Source organism: Pangasianodon hypophthalmus, chromosome 24 (genome assembly GCF_027358585.1).
Source record: "Pangasianodon hypophthalmus isolate fPanHyp1 chromosome 24, fPanHyp1.pri, whole genome shotgun sequence".
Classification (NCBI taxonomy): domain Eukaryota; kingdom Metazoa; phylum Chordata; class Actinopteri; order Siluriformes; family Pangasiidae; genus Pangasianodon; species Pangasianodon hypophthalmus.
In genome coordinates this window covers 18,826,626-18,843,744 of record NC_069733.1, presented here as the reverse complement: position 1 = coordinate 18,843,744, position 17,119 = coordinate 18,826,626, and the positions used below count along the sequence as shown (strand labels likewise).

Below are 17,119 nucleotides of genomic sequence, written 5' to 3'. Positions count from 1 at the left end.
CCGCAGAGGTGCATGCTGGGAGTATGGAGATTCGGGCACTCGCTGGTGTTCTGGTTGGTTCTCTGTGTGGTGATGTAATCAGTCCTTTGTTCTCATCATCAACCCCCATCCCTTCCCCATTGAGCCACAATTTTAAGAAAAATCGAAGCCACCAACTGAGGTAAAAACCAAATTTGACAACTTCTGCTGTAGAGCACCCTACATGGTAAAGTTGTGTTTTTGATGAAGACTTTAAAATTGCATAAAGCTTATCACAATGTAAAAAAAATATCACTAAATTAAAAAAACAAAAACAGGAATCTATGGCAGTCCACACAACGCTTCTTGCACTTTTTATGAAATTTGGCTCAGTGATAGAGGACAGTCTCAGCTACATTACACAGCAATTTTGGTGTACTCCGCTCTAGCACCACCAACAGGCCAAATGGGGACATACAGTTGCAATAATAAATCTGCAACATCGTGGAATGCCAAAGTTGACAAAAATTAAGTGAGGGCATATCTCAACGACAGCGTGATGAATTCAGAACAACGATAATACGTGAGTGACGGTTCACGACCTAAGGTAGTAGGAGAAATTTAGTCTGAATTCACCTCTAGGGGGTGCTGTATTCTAGAAATGACTCAAACTGCTAATAACTTTTAAACTGCTCAACATCAAGTCCTGATTCTTCTTTAGCTTGATTCCTTGGACGGTACCTGAGTGTTCTGCATGGAACGAATTTGGAATTTGCCAAAGAGGAAGTTTGCCTTTTTCATTTTACTTAAAAACTTTTTTTTTCAATCATCATGAAATTTAGCTCACAGCATCGTGGGACCAACTTGAACAAAAGATGTTTCTTGGATCTTTGAAATGCAGGATGGTTTGTAAATAACCTGCAAACAAATTTGATGGATAATTCCCCTAATGTTTTAGGGTTAGGGTTGGTTTTTCAGGGTTAGAGTTATTAAACAGTGAAAAATATGGTAACGCTTCACGATTTTGCGTGTCATCCTTGCGCAGGGGCCATGCTAATCTTCTCTGTATCGTTCCAATTTTAGTATATGTGCTGCCGTAGCAAGCACAACCCACACACCTGAAGGGCCCCTATAAGTGCTGAGGTTCCTAACAACGTTTCCTTTCCGTGGTTAGAGCGAAAACACACAAAGTTCCTTCAGGAGACTCGAAGAACTGTCCTGATTGGACACACACACTACATGGAGTTTACAGATATAATGATTCCCCAAATTAACCATTAAACGCTTGAAAATTCTAAACATTTATCATTTTGTGTCTCAGACCGCAGAGGTGCATGCTGGGAGTATGGAGATTCGGGCACTCGCTGGTGTTCTGGTTGGTTCTCTGTGTGGTGATGTAATCAGTCCTTTGTTCTCATCATCAACCCCCATCCCTTCCCCATTGAGCCACAATTTTAAGAAAAATCGAAGCCACCAACTGAGGTAAAAACCAAATTTGACAACTTCTGCTGTAGAGCACCCTACATGGTAAAGTTGTGTCTTTGATGAAGACTTTAAAATTGCATAAAGCTTATCACAATGTAAAAAAATATCACTAAATTAAAAAAACAAAAACAGGAATCTATGGCAGTCCACACAACGCTTCTTGCACTTTTTAAGAAATTTGGCTCAGTGATAGAGGACAGTCTCAGCTACATTACACAGCAATTTTGGTGTACTCCGCTCTAGCACCACCAACAGGCCAAATGGGGACATACAGTTGCAATAATAAATCTGCAACATCGTGGAATGCCAAAGTTGACAAAAATTAAGTGAGGGCATATCTCAACGACAGCGTGATGAATTCAGAACAACGATAATAAGTGAGTGACGGTCCACGACCTAAGGTAGTAGGAGAAATTTAGTCTGAATTCACCTCTAGGGGGTGCTGTAATCTAGAAATGACTCAAACTGCTAATAACTTTTAAACTGCTCAACATCAAGTCCTGATTCTTCTTTAGCTTGATTCCTTGGACGGTACCTGAGTGTTCTGCATGGAACGAATTTGGAATTTGCCAAAGAGGAAGTTTGCCTTTTTCATTTTACTTAAAAACTTTTTTTTTCAATCATCATGAAATTTAGCTCACAGCATCGTGGGACCGACTTGAACAAAAGATGTTTCTTGGATCTTTGAAATGCAGGATGGTTTGTAAATAACCTGCAAACAAATTTGATGGATAATTCCCCAAACAAGAAGTGAGGCCATGTCTTCCCAACGCTTTTATGTAATAACACCAAATTTGGCACATATGTTTAGCAACATGACCTGATGTTAGCAAACAAGCTTAGCATTCATTTACAACTTGGAATGGCTACTGAAAGCAGAAAATGAGGCAATATCTCAGCAATGACTTGTCGTAGTGCCATAAAATTTAATATATATCCTTGGGGAAAAGTACTGATGGTCCCCATGGCTACTGGTCTTTCTCCGTCACTACGGAGTGGAGTCAGAAGGTGCTCTGCGCCCAGACTTCGAGGGTTCCAGTTAATGTTTTAGGGTTAGGGTTGGTTTTTCAGGGTTAGAGTTATTAAACAGTGAAAAATATGGTAACGCTTCACGATTTTGCGTGTCATCCTTGCGCAGGGGCCATGCTAATCTTCTCTGTATCGTTCCAATTTTAGTATATGTGCTGCCGTAGCAAGCACAAACCACACACCTGAAGGGCCCCTATAAGTGCTGAGGTTCCTCACAGCGTTTCCTGTCCGTGGTTAGAGCGAAAACACACAAAGTTCCTTCAGGAGACTCGAAGAACTGTCCTGATTGGACACACACACTACATGGAGTTTACAGATATAATGATTCCCCAAATTAACCATTAAACGCTTCAAAATTCTAAACATTTATCATTTTGTGTATCACACCGCAGAGGTGCATGCTGGGAGTATGGAGATTCGGGCACTCGCTGGTGTTCTGGTTGGTTCTCTGTGTGGTGATGTAATCAGTCCTTTGTTCTCATCATCAACCCCCATCCCTTCCCCACTGAACCACAATTTTAATAAATATGGGAGCCACCAACTAAGGTAAAAACCAAATTTGACAACTTCTGCTGTAGAGCACCCTACATGGTAAAGCTGTGTTTTTGATGAAGACTTTAAAATTGCATAAAGCTTATCACAATGTAAAAAAAATATCACTAAATTAAAAAAACAAAAACAGGAATCTATGGCAGTCCACACAACGCTTCTTGCACTTTTTATGAAATTTGGCTCAGTGATAGAGGACAGTCTCAGCTACTTTACACAGCAATTTTGGTGTACTCCGCTCTAGCACCACCAACAGGCCAAATGGGGACATACAGTTGCAATAATAAATCTGCAACATCGTGGAATGCCAAAGTTGACAAAAAGGAAGTCAGGGCATATCTCAACCACAGCGTGATAAATTTAGAACAACGATAATACGTGAGAGACGGTCGACGACCTAAGGTAGTAGGAGAAATTTTGTCTGAATTCACCTCTAGGGGGTGCTGTAATCTAGAAATGACTCAAACTGCTAATAACTTTTAAACTGCTCAACATCAAGTCCTGATTCTTCTTTAGCTTGATTCCTTGGAAGGTACCTGAGTGTTCTGCATGGAACGAATTTGGAATTTGCCAAAGAGGAAGTTTGCCTTTTTCATTTTACTTAAAAACTTTTTTTTTCAATCATCATGAAATTTAGCTAACAGCATCGTGGGACCAACTTGAACAAAAGATGTTTCTTGGATCTTTGAAATGCAGGATGGTTTGTAAATAACCTGCAAACAAATTTGATGGATAATTCCCCAAACAAGAAGTGAGGGCATGTCTTCCCAATGCTTTTATGTAATAACACTAAATTTGGCACATATGTTTAGCAACATGACCTGATGTTAGCAAACAAGCTTAGCATTCATTTACAACTTGGAATGGCTACTGAAAACAGAAAATGAGGCAATATCTCAGCAATGGCTTGTCGTAGTGCCATCAAATTTAATATATATGCTTGGGGAAAAGTACTGATGGTCCCCATGGCTACTGGTCTTTCTCCGTCACTACGGAGTGGAGTCAGAAGGTGTTCGGCGCCCAGACTTTTAGGATTCCAGTTAATGTTTTAGGGTTAGGGTTGGTTTTTCAGGGTTAGAGTTATTAAACAGTGAAAAATATGGTAACGCTTCACGATTTTGCGTGTCATCCTTGCGCAGGGGCCATGCTAATCTTCTCTGTATCGTTCCAATTTTAGTATATGTGCTGCCGTAGCAAGCACAAACCACACACCTGAAGGACCCCTATAAGTGCTTAGGTTCCTAACAACGTTTCCTTTCCGTGGTTAGAGCGAAAACACACAAAGTTCCTTCAGGAGACTCGAAGAACTGTCCTGATTGGACACACACACTACATGGAGTTTACAGATATAATGATTCCCCAAATTAACCATTAAACGCTTCAAAATTCTAAACATTTATCATTTTGTGTATCACACCGCAGAGGTGCATGCTGGGAGAACGGAGATTCGGGCACTCGCTGGTGTTCTGGTTGGTTCTCTGTGTGGTGATGTAATCAGTCCTTTGTTCTCATCATCAACCCCCATCCCTTCCCCATTGAGCCACAATTTTAAGAAAAATCGAAGCCACCAACTGAGGTAAAAACCAAATTTGACAACTTCTGCTGTAGAGCACCCTACATGGTAAAGTTGTGTTTTTGATGAAGACTTTAAAATTGCATAAAGCTTATCACAATGTAAAAAAAATATCACTAAATTAAAAAAACAAAAACAGGAATCTATGGCAGTCCACACAACGCTTCTTGCACTTTTTATGAAATTTGGCTCAGTGATAGAGGACAGTCTCAGCTACATTACACAGCAATTTTGGTGTACTCCGCTCTAGCACCACCAACAGGCCAAATGGGGACATACAGTTGCAATAATAAATCTGCAACATCGTGGAATGCCAAAGTTGACAAAAATTAAGTGAGGGCATATCTCAACGACAGCGTGATGAATTCAGAACAACGATAATACGTGAGTGACGGTTCACGACCTAAGGTAGTAGGAGAAATTTAGTCTGAATTCACCTCTAGGGGGTGCTGTATTCTAGAAATGACTCAAACTGCTAATAACTTTTAAACTGCTCAACATCAAGTCCTGATTCTTCTTTAGCTTGATTCCTTGGACGGTACCTGAGTGTTCTGCATGGAACGAATTTGGAATTTGCCAAAGAGGAAGTTTGCCTTTTTCATTTTACTTAAAAACTTTTTTTTTCAATCATCATGAAATTTAGCTCACAGCATCGTGGGACCAACTTGAACAAAAGATGTTTCTTGGATCTTTGAAATGCAGGATGGTTTGTAAATAACCTGCAAACAAATTTGATGGATAATTCCCCTAATGTTTTAGGGTTAGGGTTGGTTTTTCAGGGTTAGAGTTATTAAACAGTGAAAAATATGGTAACGCTTCACGATTTTGCGTGTCATCCTTGCGCAGGGGCCATGCTAATCTTCTCTGTATCGTTCCAATTTTAGTATATGTGCTGCCGTAGCAAGCACAACCCACACACCTGAAGGGCCCCTATAAGTGCTGAGGTTCCTAACAACGTTTCCTTTCCGTGGTTATAGCGAAAACACACAAAGTTCCTTCAGGAGACTCGAAGAACTGTCCTGATTGGACACACACACTACATGGAGTTTACAGATATAATGATTCCCCAAATTAACCATTAAACGCTTAAAAATTCTAAACATTTATCATTTTGTGTCTCAGACCGCAGAGGTGCATGCTGGGAGTATGGAGATTCGGGCACTCGCTGGTGTTCTGGTTGGTTCTCTGTGTGGTGATGTAATCAGTCCTTTGTTCTCATCATCAACCCCCATCCCTTCCCCATTGAGCCACAATTTTAAGAAAAATCGGAGCCACCAACGGAGGTAAAAACCAAATTTGACAACTTCTGCTGTAGAGCACCCTACATGGTAAAGTTGTGTTTTTGATGAAGACTTTAAAATTGCATAAAGCTTATCACAATGTAAAAAAAATATCACGAAGTTAAAAAAACAAAAACAGGAATCTATGGCAGTCCACACAACGCTTCTTGCACTTTTTAAGAAATTTGGCTCAGTGATAGAGGACAGTCTCAGCTACTTTACACAGCAATTTTGGTGTACTCCGCTCTAGCACCACCAACAGGCCAAATGGGGACATACAGTTGCAATAATAAATCTGCAACATCGTGGAATGCCAAAGTTGACAAAAAGGAAGTCAGGGCATATCTCAACCACAGCGTGATAAATTTAGAACAACGATTATACGTGAGTGACGGGCCACGACCTAAGGTAGTAGGAGAAATTTTGTCTGAATTCACCTCTAGGGGGTGCTATAATCTAGAAATGACTCAAACTGCTAATAACTTTTGAACTGCTCAACATCAAGTCCTGATTCTTCTTTAGCTTGATTCCTTGGACGGTACCTGAGTGTTCTGCATGGAACGAATTTGGAATTTGCCAAAGAGGAAGTTTGCCATTTTCATTTTACTTAAAAACTTTTTTTTTCAATCATCATGAAATTTAGCTCACAGCATCGTGGGACCAACTTGAACCAAAGATGTTTCTTGGATCTTTGAAATGCAGGATGGTTTGTCAATAACCTGCAAACAAATTTGATGGATAATTCCCCAAACAAGAAGTGAGGGCATGTCTTCCCAACGCTTTTATGTAATAACGCCAAATTTGGCACATATGTTTAGCAACACGACCTGATGTTAGCAAACAAGCTTAGCATTCATTTACAACTTGGAATGGCTACTGAAAACAGAAAATGAGGCAATATCTCAGCAATGGCTTGTCGTAGTGCCATAAAATTTAATATATATGCTTGGGGAAAAGTACTGATGGTCCCCATGGCTACTGGTCTTTCTCCGTCACTACGGAGTGGAGTCAGAAGGTGCTCTGCGCCCAGACTTTTAGGGTTCCAGTTAATGTTTTAGGGTTAGGGTTGGTTTTTCAGGGTTAGAGTTATTAAACAGTGAAAGATATGGTAACGCTTCACGATTTTGCGTGTCATCCTTGCGCAGGGGCCATGCTAATCTTCTCTGTATCGTTCCAATTTTAGTATATGTGCTGCCGTAGCAAGCACAACCCACGCACCTGAAGGGCCCCTATAAGTGCTGAGGTTCCTAACAACGTTTCCTTTCCGTGATTATAGCGAAAACACACAAAGTTCCTTCAGGAGACTCGAAGAACTGTCCTGACTGGACACACACACTACATGGAGTTTACAGATATAATGATTCCCCAAATTAACCATTAAACGCTTCAAAATTCTAAACATTTATCATTTTGTGTCTCAGACCGCAGAGGTGCATGCTGGGAGTATGGAGATCCGGGCACTCGCTGGTGTTCTGGTTGGTTCTCTGTGTGGTGATGTAATCAGTCCTTTGTTCTCATCATCAACCCCCATCCCTTCCCCATTGAGCCACAATTTTAAGAAAAATCGGAGCCACCAACGGAAATAAAAACCAAATTTGACAACTTCTGCTGTAGAGCACCCTACATGGTAAAGTTGTGTTTTTGATGAAGACTTTAAAATTGCATAAAGCTTATCACAATGTAAAAAAAATATCACTAAGTTAAAAAAACAGGAATCTATGGCAGTCCACACAACGCTTCTTGCACTTTTTAAGAAATTTGGGTCAGTGATAGAGGACAGTCTCAGCTACTTTACCCAGCAATTTTGGTGTACTCCGCTCTAGCACCACCAACAGGCCAAATGGGGACATACAGTTGCAATAATAAATCTGCAACATCGTGGAATGCCAAAGTTGACAAAAATTAAGTGAGGGCATATCTCAACCACAGCGTGATAAATTTAGAACAACGATAATACGTGAGCGACGGTCCACGACCTAAGGTAGTAGGAGAAATTTTGTCTGAATTCACCTCTAGGGGGTGCTATAATCTAGAAATGACTCGAACTGCTCATAACTTTTAAACTGCTCAACATCAAGTCCTGATTCTTCTTTAGCTTGATTCCTTGGACGGTACCTGAGTGTTCTGCATGGAACGAATTTGGAATTTGCCAAAGAGGAAGTTTGCCATTTTCATTTTACTTAAAAACTTTTTTTTCAATCATCATGAAATTTAGCTCACAGCATCGTGGGACCAACTTGAACAAAAGATCTTTCTTGGATCTTTGAAATGCAGGATGGTTTGTAAATAACCTGCAAACAAATTTCATGGATAATTCCCCAAACAAGAAGTGAGGGCATGTCTTCCCAACACTTTTATGTAATAACACCAATTTTGGCACATATGTTTAGCAACATGACCTGATGTTAGCAAACAAGCTTAGCATTCATTTACAACTTGGAATGGCTACTGAAAACAGAAAATGAGGCAATATCTCAGCAATGGCTTGTCGTAGTGCCATAAAATTTAATATATATGCTTGGGGAAAAGAACTGATGGTCCCCATGGCTACTGGTCTTTCTCCGTCACTACGGAGTGGAGTCAGAAGGTGTTCGGCCCCCAGACTTTTAGGGTTCCAGTTAATGTTTTAGGGTTAGGGTTGGTTTTTCAGGGTTAGAGTTATTAAACAGTGAAAAATATGGTAACGCTTCACGATTTTGCGTGTCATCCTTGCGCAGGGGCCATGCTAATCTTCTCTGTATCGTTCCAATTTTAGTATATGTGCTGCCGTAGCAAGCACAAACCACACACCTGAAGGGCCCCTATAAGTGCTTAGGTTCCTAACAACGTTTCCTTTCCGTGGTTAGAGCGAAAACACACAAAGTTCCTTCAGGAGACTCGAAGAACTGTCCTGATTGGACACACACACTACATGGAGTTTACAGATATAATGATTCCCCAAATTAACCATTAAACGCTTGAAAATTCTAAACATTTATCATTTTGTGTCTCAGACCGCAGAGGTGCATGCTGGGAGTATGGAGATTCGGGCACTGGCTGGTGTTCTGGTTGGTTCTCTGTGTGGTGATGTAATCAGTCCTTTGTTCTCATCATCAACCCCCATCCCTTCCCCATTGAGCCACAATTTTAAGAAAAATCGGAGCCACCAACGGAGGTAAAAAACAAATTTGACAACTTCTGCTGTAGAGCACCCTGCATGGTAAAGTTGTGTTTTTGATGAAGACTTTAAAATTGCATAAAGCTTATCACAATGTAAAAAAAATATCACGAAGTTAAAAAAAACAGGAATCTATGGCAGTCCACACAACGCTTCTTGCACTTTTTAAGAAATTTGGCTCAGTGATAGAGGACAGTCTCAGCTACATTACACAGCAATTTTGGTGTACTCCGCTCTAGCACCACCAACAGGACAAATGGGGACATACAGTTGCAATAATAAATCTGCAACATCGTGGAATGCCAAAGTTGACAAAAATTAAGTGAGGGCATATCTCAACCACAGCGTGATAAATTCAGAACAACGATAATACGTGAGCGACGGTCCACGACCTAAGGTAGTAGGAGAAATTTTGTCTGAATTCACCTCTAGGGGGTGCTATAATCTAGAAATGACTCGAACTGCTCATAACTTTTAAACTGCTCAACATTAAATCCTGATTCTTCTTTAGCTTGATTCCTTGGACGGTACCTTAGTGTTCTGCATGGAACGAATTTGGAATTTGCCAAAGAGGAAGTTTGCCATTTTCATTTTACTTAAAAAATTTTTTTTTCAATCATCATGAAATTTAGCTCACAGCATCGTGGGACCAACTTGAACAAAAGATGTTTCTTGGATCTTTGAAATGCAGGATGATTTGTAAATAACCTGCAAACAAATTTGATGGATAATTCCCCAAACAAGAAGTGAGGGCATGTCTTGCCAACACTTTTATGTAATAACACCAAATTTGGCAATTATGTTTAGCAACATGACCTGATGTTAGCAAACAAGCTTAGCATTCATTTACAACTTGGAATGGCTACTGAAAACAGAAAATGAGGCAATATCTCAGCAATGGCTTGTCGTAGTGCCATAAAATTTAATATATATGCTTGGGGAAAAGAACTGATGGTCCCCATGGCTACTGGTCTTTCTCCGTCACTACGGAGTGGAGTCAGAAGGTGTTCGGCCCCCAGACTTTTAGGGTTCCAGTTAATGTTTTAGGGTTAGGGTTGGTTTTTCAGGGTTAGAGTTATTAAACAGTGAAAAATATGGTAACGCTTCACGATTTTGCGTGTCATCCTTGCGCAGGGGCCATGCTAATCTTCTCTGTATCGTTCCAATTTTAGTATATGTGCTGCCGTAGCAAGCACAAACCACACACCTGAAGGGCCCCTATAAGTGCTGAGGTTCCTCACAGCGTTTCCTGTCCGTGGTTAGAGCGAAAACACACAAAGTTCCTTCAGGAGACTCGAAGAACTGTCCTGATTGGACACACACACTACATGGAGTTTACAGATATAATGATTCCCCAAATTAACCATTAAACGCTTCAAAATTCTAAACATTTATCATTTTGTGTCTCAGACCGCAGAGGTGCATGCTGGGAGTATGGAGATTCGGGCACTCGCTGGTGTTCTGGTTGGTTCTCTGTGTGGTGATGTAATCAGTCCTTTGTTCTCATCATCAACCCCCATCCCTTCCCCATTGAGCCACAATTTTAAGAAAAATCGGAGCCACCAACGGAAATAAAAACCAAATTTGACAACTTCTGCTGTAGAGCACCCTACATGGTAAAGTTGTGTTTTTGATGAAGACTTTAAAATTGCATAAAGCTTATCACAATGTAAAAAAAATATCACTAAGTTAAAAAAACAGGAATCTATGGCAGTCCACACAACGCTTCTTGCACTTTTTAAGAAATTTGGGTCAGTGATAGAGGACAGTCTCAGCTACTTTACCCAGCAATTTTGGTGTACTCCTCTCTAGCACCACCAACAGGCCAAATGGGGACATACAGTTGCAATAATAAATCTGCAACATCGTGGAATGCCAAAGTTGACAAAAAGGAAGTCAGGGCATATCTCAACCACAGCGTGATAAATTTAGAACAACGATAATACGTGAGTGACGGGCCACGACCTAAGGTAGTAGGAGAAATTCTGTCTGAATTCACCTCTAGGGGGTGCTATAATCTAGAAATGACTCAAACTGCTAATAACTTTTAAACTGCTCAACATCAAGTCCTGATTCTTCTTTAGCTTGATTCCTTGGACGGTACCTTAGTGTTCTGCATGGAACGAATTTGGAATTTGCCAAAGAGGAAGTTTGCCATTTTCATTTTACTTAAAAACTTTTTTTTCAATCATCATGAAATTTAGCTCACAGCATCGTGGGACCGACTTGAACAAAAGATGTTTCTTGGATCTTTGAAATGCAGGATGGTTTGTAAATAACCTGCAAACAAATTTGATGGATAATTCCCCAAACAAGAAGTGAGGGCATGTCTTCCCAACGCTTTTATGTAATAACACCAATTTTGGCACATATGTTTAGCAACATGACCTGATGTTAGCAAACAAGCTTAGCATTCATTTACAACTTGGAATGGCTACTGAAAACAGAAAATGAGGCAATATCTCAGCAATGGCTTGTCGTAGTGCCATAAAATTTAATATATATGCTTGGGGAAAAGTACTGATGGTCCCCATGGCTACTGGTCTGTCTACGTCACTACGGAGTGGAGTCAGAAGGTGCTCGGCCCCCAGACTTCTAGGGTTCCAGTTAATGTTTTAGGGTTAGGGTTGGTTTTTCAGGGTTAGAGTTATTAAACAGTGAAAAATATGGTAACGCTTCACGATTTTGCGTGTCATCCTTGTGCAGGGGCCATGCTAATCTTCTCTGTATCGTTCCAATTTTAGTATATGTGCTGCCGTAGCAAGCACAAACCACACACCTGAAGGGCCCCTATAAGTGCTGAGGTTCCTAACAATGTTTCCTGTCCGTGGTTAGAGCGAAAACACACAAAGTTCCTTCAGGAGACTCGAAGAACTGTCCTGATTGGACACACACACTACATGGAGTTTACAGATATAATGATTCCCCAAATTAACCATTAAACGCTTCAAAATTCTAAACATTTATCATTTTGTGTCTCAGACCGCAGAGGTGCATGCTGGGAGTATGGAGATTCGGGCACTCGCTGGTGTTCTGGTTGGTTCTCTGTGTGGTGATGTAATCAGTCCTTTGTTCTCATCATCAACCCCCATCCCTTCCCCACTGAACCACAATTTTAATAAATATGGGAGCCACCAACTAAGGTAAAAACCAAATTTGACAACTTCTGCTGTAGAGCACCCTACATGGTAAAGCTGTGTTTTTGATGAAGACTTTAAAATTGCATAAAGCTTATCACAATGTAAAAAAAATATCACTAAGTTAAAAAAACAAAAACAGGAATCTATGGCAGTCCACACAACGCTTCTTGCACTTGTTAAGAAATTTGCCTCAGTGATAGAGGACAGTCTCAGCTACTTTACACAGCAATTTTGGTGTACTCCGCTCTAGCACCACCAACAGGCCAAATGGGGACATACAGTTGCAATAATAAATCTGCAACATCGTGGAATGCCAAAGTTGACAAAAAGGAAGTCAGGGCATATCTCAACCACAGCGTGATAAATTTAGAACAACGAAAATACGTGAGAGACGGTCCACGACCTAAGGTAGTAGGAGAAATTTTGTCTGAATTCACCTCTAGGGGGTGCTATAATCTAGAAATGACTGAAACTGCTAATAACTTTTAAACTGCTCAACATCAAGTCCTGATTCTTCTTTAGCTTGATTCCTTGGACGGTACCTGAGTGTTCTGCATGGAACGAATTTGGAATTTGCCAAAGAGGAAGTTTGCCATTTTCATTTTACTTAAAAAATTTTTTTTCCAATCATCATGAAATTTAGCTCACAGCATCGTGGGACCAACTTGAACAAAAGATGTTTCTTGGATCTTTGAAATGCAGGATGGTTTGTAAATAACCTGCAAACAAATTTCATGGATAATTCCCCAAACAAGAAGTGAGGGCATGTCTTCCCAACACTTTTATGTAATAACACCAAATTTGGCACATATGTTTAGCAACATGACCTGATGTTAGCAAACAAGCTTAGCATTCATTTACAACTTGGAATGGCTACTGAAAACAGAAAATGAGGCAATATCTCAGCAATGGCTTGTCGTAGTGCCATAAAATTTAATATATATGCTTGGGGAAAAGTACTGATGGTCCCCATGGCTACTGGTCTTTCTCCGTCACTACGGAGTGGAGTCAGAAGGTGCTCTGCGCCCAGACTTTTAGGGTTCCAGTTAATGTTTTAGGGTTAGGGTTGGTTTTTCAGGGTTAGAGTTATTAAACAGTGAAAAATATGGTAACGCTTCACGATTTTGCGTGTCATCCTTGCGCAGGGGCCATGCTAATCTTCTCTGTATCGATCCAATTTTAGTATATGTGCTGCCGTAGCAAGCACAAACCACACACCTGAAGGGCCCCTATAAGTGCTTAGGTTCCTAACAACGTTTCCTTTCCGTGGTTAGAGCGAAAACACACAAAGTTCCTTCAGGAGACTCGAAGAACTGTCCTGATTGGACACACACACTACATGGAGTTTACAGATATAATGATTCCCCAAATTAACCATTAAACGCTTCAAAATTCTAAACATTTATCATTTTGTGTCTCAGACCGCAGAGGTGCATGCTGGGAGTACGGAGATTCGGGCACTCGCTGGTGTTCTGGTTGGTTCTCTGTGTGGTGATGTAATCAGTCCTTTGTTCTCATCATCAACCCCCATCCCTTCCCCATTGAGCCACAATTTTAAGAAAAATCGAAGCCACCAACTGAGGTAAAAACCAAATTTGACAACTTCTGCTGTAGAGCACCCTACATGGTAAAGTTGTGTTTTTGATGAAGACTTTAAAATTGCATAAAGCTTATCACAATGTAAAAAAAATTCACTACGTTAAAAAAACAAAAAAAAGGAATCTATGGCAGTCCACACAACGCTTCCTGCACTTTTTAAGAAATTTGGCTCAGTGATAGAGGACAGTCTCAGCTACTTTACACAGCAATTTTGGTGTACTCCGCTCTAGCACCACCAACAGGCCAAATGGGGACATACAGTTGCAATAATAAATCTGCAACATCGTGGAATGCCAAAGTTGACAAAAATTAAGTGAGGGCATATCTCAACCACAGCGTGATAAATTTAGAACAACAATAATACGTGAGTGACGGTCCACGACCTAAGGTAGTAGGAGAAATTTTGTCTGAATTCACCTCTAGGGGGTGCTGTAATCTAGAAATGACTCGAACTGCTCATAACTTTTAAACTGCTCAACATCAAGTCCTGATTCTTCTTTAGCTTGATTCCTTGGACGGTACCTTAGTGTTCTGCATGGAACGAATTTGGAATTTGCCAAAGAGGAAGTTTGCCATTTTCATTTTACTTAAAAACTTTTTTTTTCAATCATCATGAAATTTAGCTCACAGCATCGTGGGACCAACCTGAACAAAAGATGTTTCTTGGATCTTTGAAATGCAGGATGGTTTGTAAATAACCTGCAAACAAATTTGATGGATAATTCCCCAAACAAGAAGTGAGGGCATGTCTTCCCAAGGCTTTTATGTAATAATGCCAAATTTGGCACATATGTTTAGCAACATGACCTGATGTTAGCAAACAAGCTTAGCATTCATTTACAACTTGGAATGGCTACTGAAAACAGAAAATGAGGCAAAATCTCAGCAATGGCTTGTCGTAGTGCCATAGAATTTAATATATATGCTTGGGGAAAAGTACTGATGGTCCCCATGGCTACTGGTCTTTCTCCATCACTACGGAGTGGAGTCAGAAGGTGCTCTGCGCCCAGACTTTTAGGGTTCCAGTTAATGTTTTAGGGTTAGGGTTGGTTTTTCAGGGTTAGAGTTATTAAACAGCGAAAAATATGGTAACGCTTCACGATTTTGCGTGTCATCCTTGCGCAGGGGCCATGCTAATCTTCTCTGTATCGATCCAATTTTAGTATATGTGCTGCCGTAGCAAGCACAAGCCACACACCTGAAGGGCCCCTATAAGTGCTTAGGTTCCTCACAGCGTTTCCTGTCCGTGGTTAGAGCGAAAACACACAAAGTTCCTTCAGGAGACTCGAAGAACTGTCCTGATTGGACACACACACTACATGGAGTTTACAGATATAATGATTCCCCAAATTAACCATTAAACGCTTCAAAATTCTAAACATTTATCATTTTGTGTCTCAGACTGCAGAGGTGCATGCTGGGAGTATGGAGATTCGGGCACTCGCTGGTGTTCTGGTTGGTTCTCTGTGTGGTGATGTAATCAGTCCTTTGTTCTCATCATCAACCCCCATCCCTTCCCCATTGAGCCACAATTTTAAGAAAAATCGAAGCCACCAACTGAGGTAAAAACCAAATTTGACAACTTCTGCTGTAGAGCACCCTACATGGTAAAGTTGTGTTTTTGATGAAGACTTTAAAATTGCATAAAGCTTATCACAATGTAAAAAAAATGACTGCATTAAAAAAACAAAAACAGGAATCTATGGCAGTCCACACAATGCTTCTTGCACTTTTTAAGAAATTTGGCTCAGTGATAGAGGACAGTCTCAGCTACTTTACACAGCAATTTTGGTGTACTCCGCTCTAGCACCACCAACAGGCCAAATGGGGACATACAGTTGCAATAATAAATCTGCAACATCGTGGAATGCCAAAGTTGACAAAAAGGAAGTGAGGGCATATCTCAACCACAGCGTGATAAATTCAGAACAACGATAATACGTGAGTGACGGTCCACGACCTAAGGTAGTAGGAGAAATTTAGTCTGGATTCACCTCTAGGGGGTGCTATAATCTAGAAATGACTCAAACTGCTCATAACTTTTGAACTGCTCAACATCAAGTCCTGATTCTTCTTTAGCTTGATTCCTTGGACGGTACCTGAGTGTTCTGCATGGAACGAATTTGGAATTTGCCAAAGAGGAAGTTTGCCATTTTCATTTTACTTAAATAATATTTTTTCCAATCATCATGAAATTTAGCTCACAGCATCGTGGGACCAACTTGAACAAAAGATGTTTCTTGGATCTTTGAAATGCAGGATGGTTTGTAAATAACCTGCAAACAAATTTCATGGATAATTCCCCAAACAAGAAGTGAGGGCATGTCTTCCCAACGCTTTTATGTAATAACGCCAAATTTGGCACATATGTTTAGCAACATGACCTGATGTTAGCAAACAAGCTTAGCATTCATTTACAACTTGGAATGGCTACTGAAAACAGAAAATGAGGCAATATCTCAGCAATGGCTTGTCTAGTGCCATAAAATTTAATATATATGCTTGGGGAAAAGTACTGATGGTCCCCATGGCTACTGGTCTTTCTCCGTCACTACGGAGTGGAGTCAGAAGGTGCTCTGCGCCCAGACTTTTAGGGTTCCAGTTAATGTTTTAGGGTTAGGGTTGGTTTTTCAGGGTTAGAGTTATTAAACAGTGAAAAATATGGTAACGCTTCACGATTTTGCGTGTCATCCTTGCGCAGGGGCCATGCTAATCTTCTCTGTATCGTTCCAATTTTAGTATATGTGCTGCCGTAGCAAGCACAAACCACGCACCTGAAGGGCCCCTATAAGTGCTGAGGTTCCTAACAACGTTTCCTTTCCGTGGTTAGAGCGAAAACACACAAAGTTCCTTCAGGAGACTCGAAGAACTGTCCTGATTGGACACACACACTACATGGAGTTTACAGATATAATGATTCCCCAAATTAACCATTAAACGCTTCAAAATTCTAAACATTTATCATTTTGTGCCTCAGACCGCAGAGGTGCATGCTGGGAGTATGGAGATTCGGGCACTGGCTGGTGTTCTGGTTGGTTCTCTGTGTGGTGATGTAATCAGTCCTTTGTTCTCATCATCAACCCCCATCCCTTCCCCATTGAGCCACAATTTTAAGAAAAATCGGAGCCAACAACTGAGGTAAAAACCAAATTTGACAACTTCTGCTGTAGAGCACCCTACATGGTAAAGTTGTGTTTTTGATGAAGACTTTAAAATTGCATAAAGCTTATCACAATGTAAAAAAAAAATCACTACGTTAAAAAAACAAAAACAGGAATCTATGACAGTCCACACAACGCTTCTTGCAATTTTTAAGAAATTTGGCTCAGTGATAGAGGACAGTCTCAGC

At 40.5% G+C, this 17,119-nt stretch overlaps 1 protein-coding gene and 11 non-coding genes across 12 annotated transcripts in view; all 12 read right to left on the bottom strand.

Annotated features, from left to right (window-relative positions):
* The window catches only part of dnah10 (dynein axonemal heavy chain 10), a 226,809-nt gene that overhangs the window by 74,854 nt on the left and 134,836 nt on the right, over window positions 1–17,119 (bottom strand). The window lies entirely within an intron of this gene.
* On the bottom strand, window positions 959–1,065 carry LOC128317415 (U6 spliceosomal RNA). The gene has a single exon (XR_008300928.1). It is a non-coding gene; the product is annotated as a U6 spliceosomal RNA (small nuclear RNA).
* Window positions 2,537–2,643, bottom strand: LOC128317414 (U6 spliceosomal RNA). The gene has a single exon (XR_008300927.1). It is a non-coding gene; the product is annotated as a U6 spliceosomal RNA (small nuclear RNA).
* Window positions 4,116–4,222, bottom strand: LOC128317413 (U6 spliceosomal RNA). The gene has a single exon (XR_008300926.1). It is a non-coding gene; the product is annotated as a U6 spliceosomal RNA (small nuclear RNA).
* LOC128317412 (U6 spliceosomal RNA) lies at window positions 5,396–5,502 on the bottom strand. The gene has a single exon (XR_008300925.1). It is a non-coding gene; the product is annotated as a U6 spliceosomal RNA (small nuclear RNA).
* On the bottom strand, window positions 6,975–7,081 carry LOC128317364 (U6 spliceosomal RNA). The gene has a single exon (XR_008300877.1). It is a non-coding gene; the product is annotated as a U6 spliceosomal RNA (small nuclear RNA).
* On the bottom strand, window positions 8,547–8,653 carry LOC128317411 (U6 spliceosomal RNA). Its single transcript, XR_008300924.1, has one exon. It is a non-coding gene; the product is annotated as a U6 spliceosomal RNA (small nuclear RNA).
* On the bottom strand, window positions 10,121–10,227 carry LOC128317410 (U6 spliceosomal RNA). The gene has a single exon (XR_008300923.1). It is a non-coding gene; the product is annotated as a U6 spliceosomal RNA (small nuclear RNA).
* On the bottom strand, window positions 11,693–11,799 carry LOC128317394 (U6 spliceosomal RNA). Its single transcript, XR_008300907.1, has one exon. It is a non-coding gene; the product is annotated as a U6 spliceosomal RNA (small nuclear RNA).
* LOC128317378 (U6 spliceosomal RNA) lies at window positions 13,272–13,378 on the bottom strand. Its single transcript, XR_008300891.1, has one exon. It is a non-coding gene; the product is annotated as a U6 spliceosomal RNA (small nuclear RNA).
* Window positions 14,851–14,957, bottom strand: LOC128317377 (U6 spliceosomal RNA). The gene has a single exon (XR_008300890.1). It is a non-coding gene; the product is annotated as a U6 spliceosomal RNA (small nuclear RNA).
* LOC128317409 (U6 spliceosomal RNA) lies at window positions 16,427–16,533 on the bottom strand. The gene has a single exon (XR_008300922.1). It is a non-coding gene; the product is annotated as a U6 spliceosomal RNA (small nuclear RNA).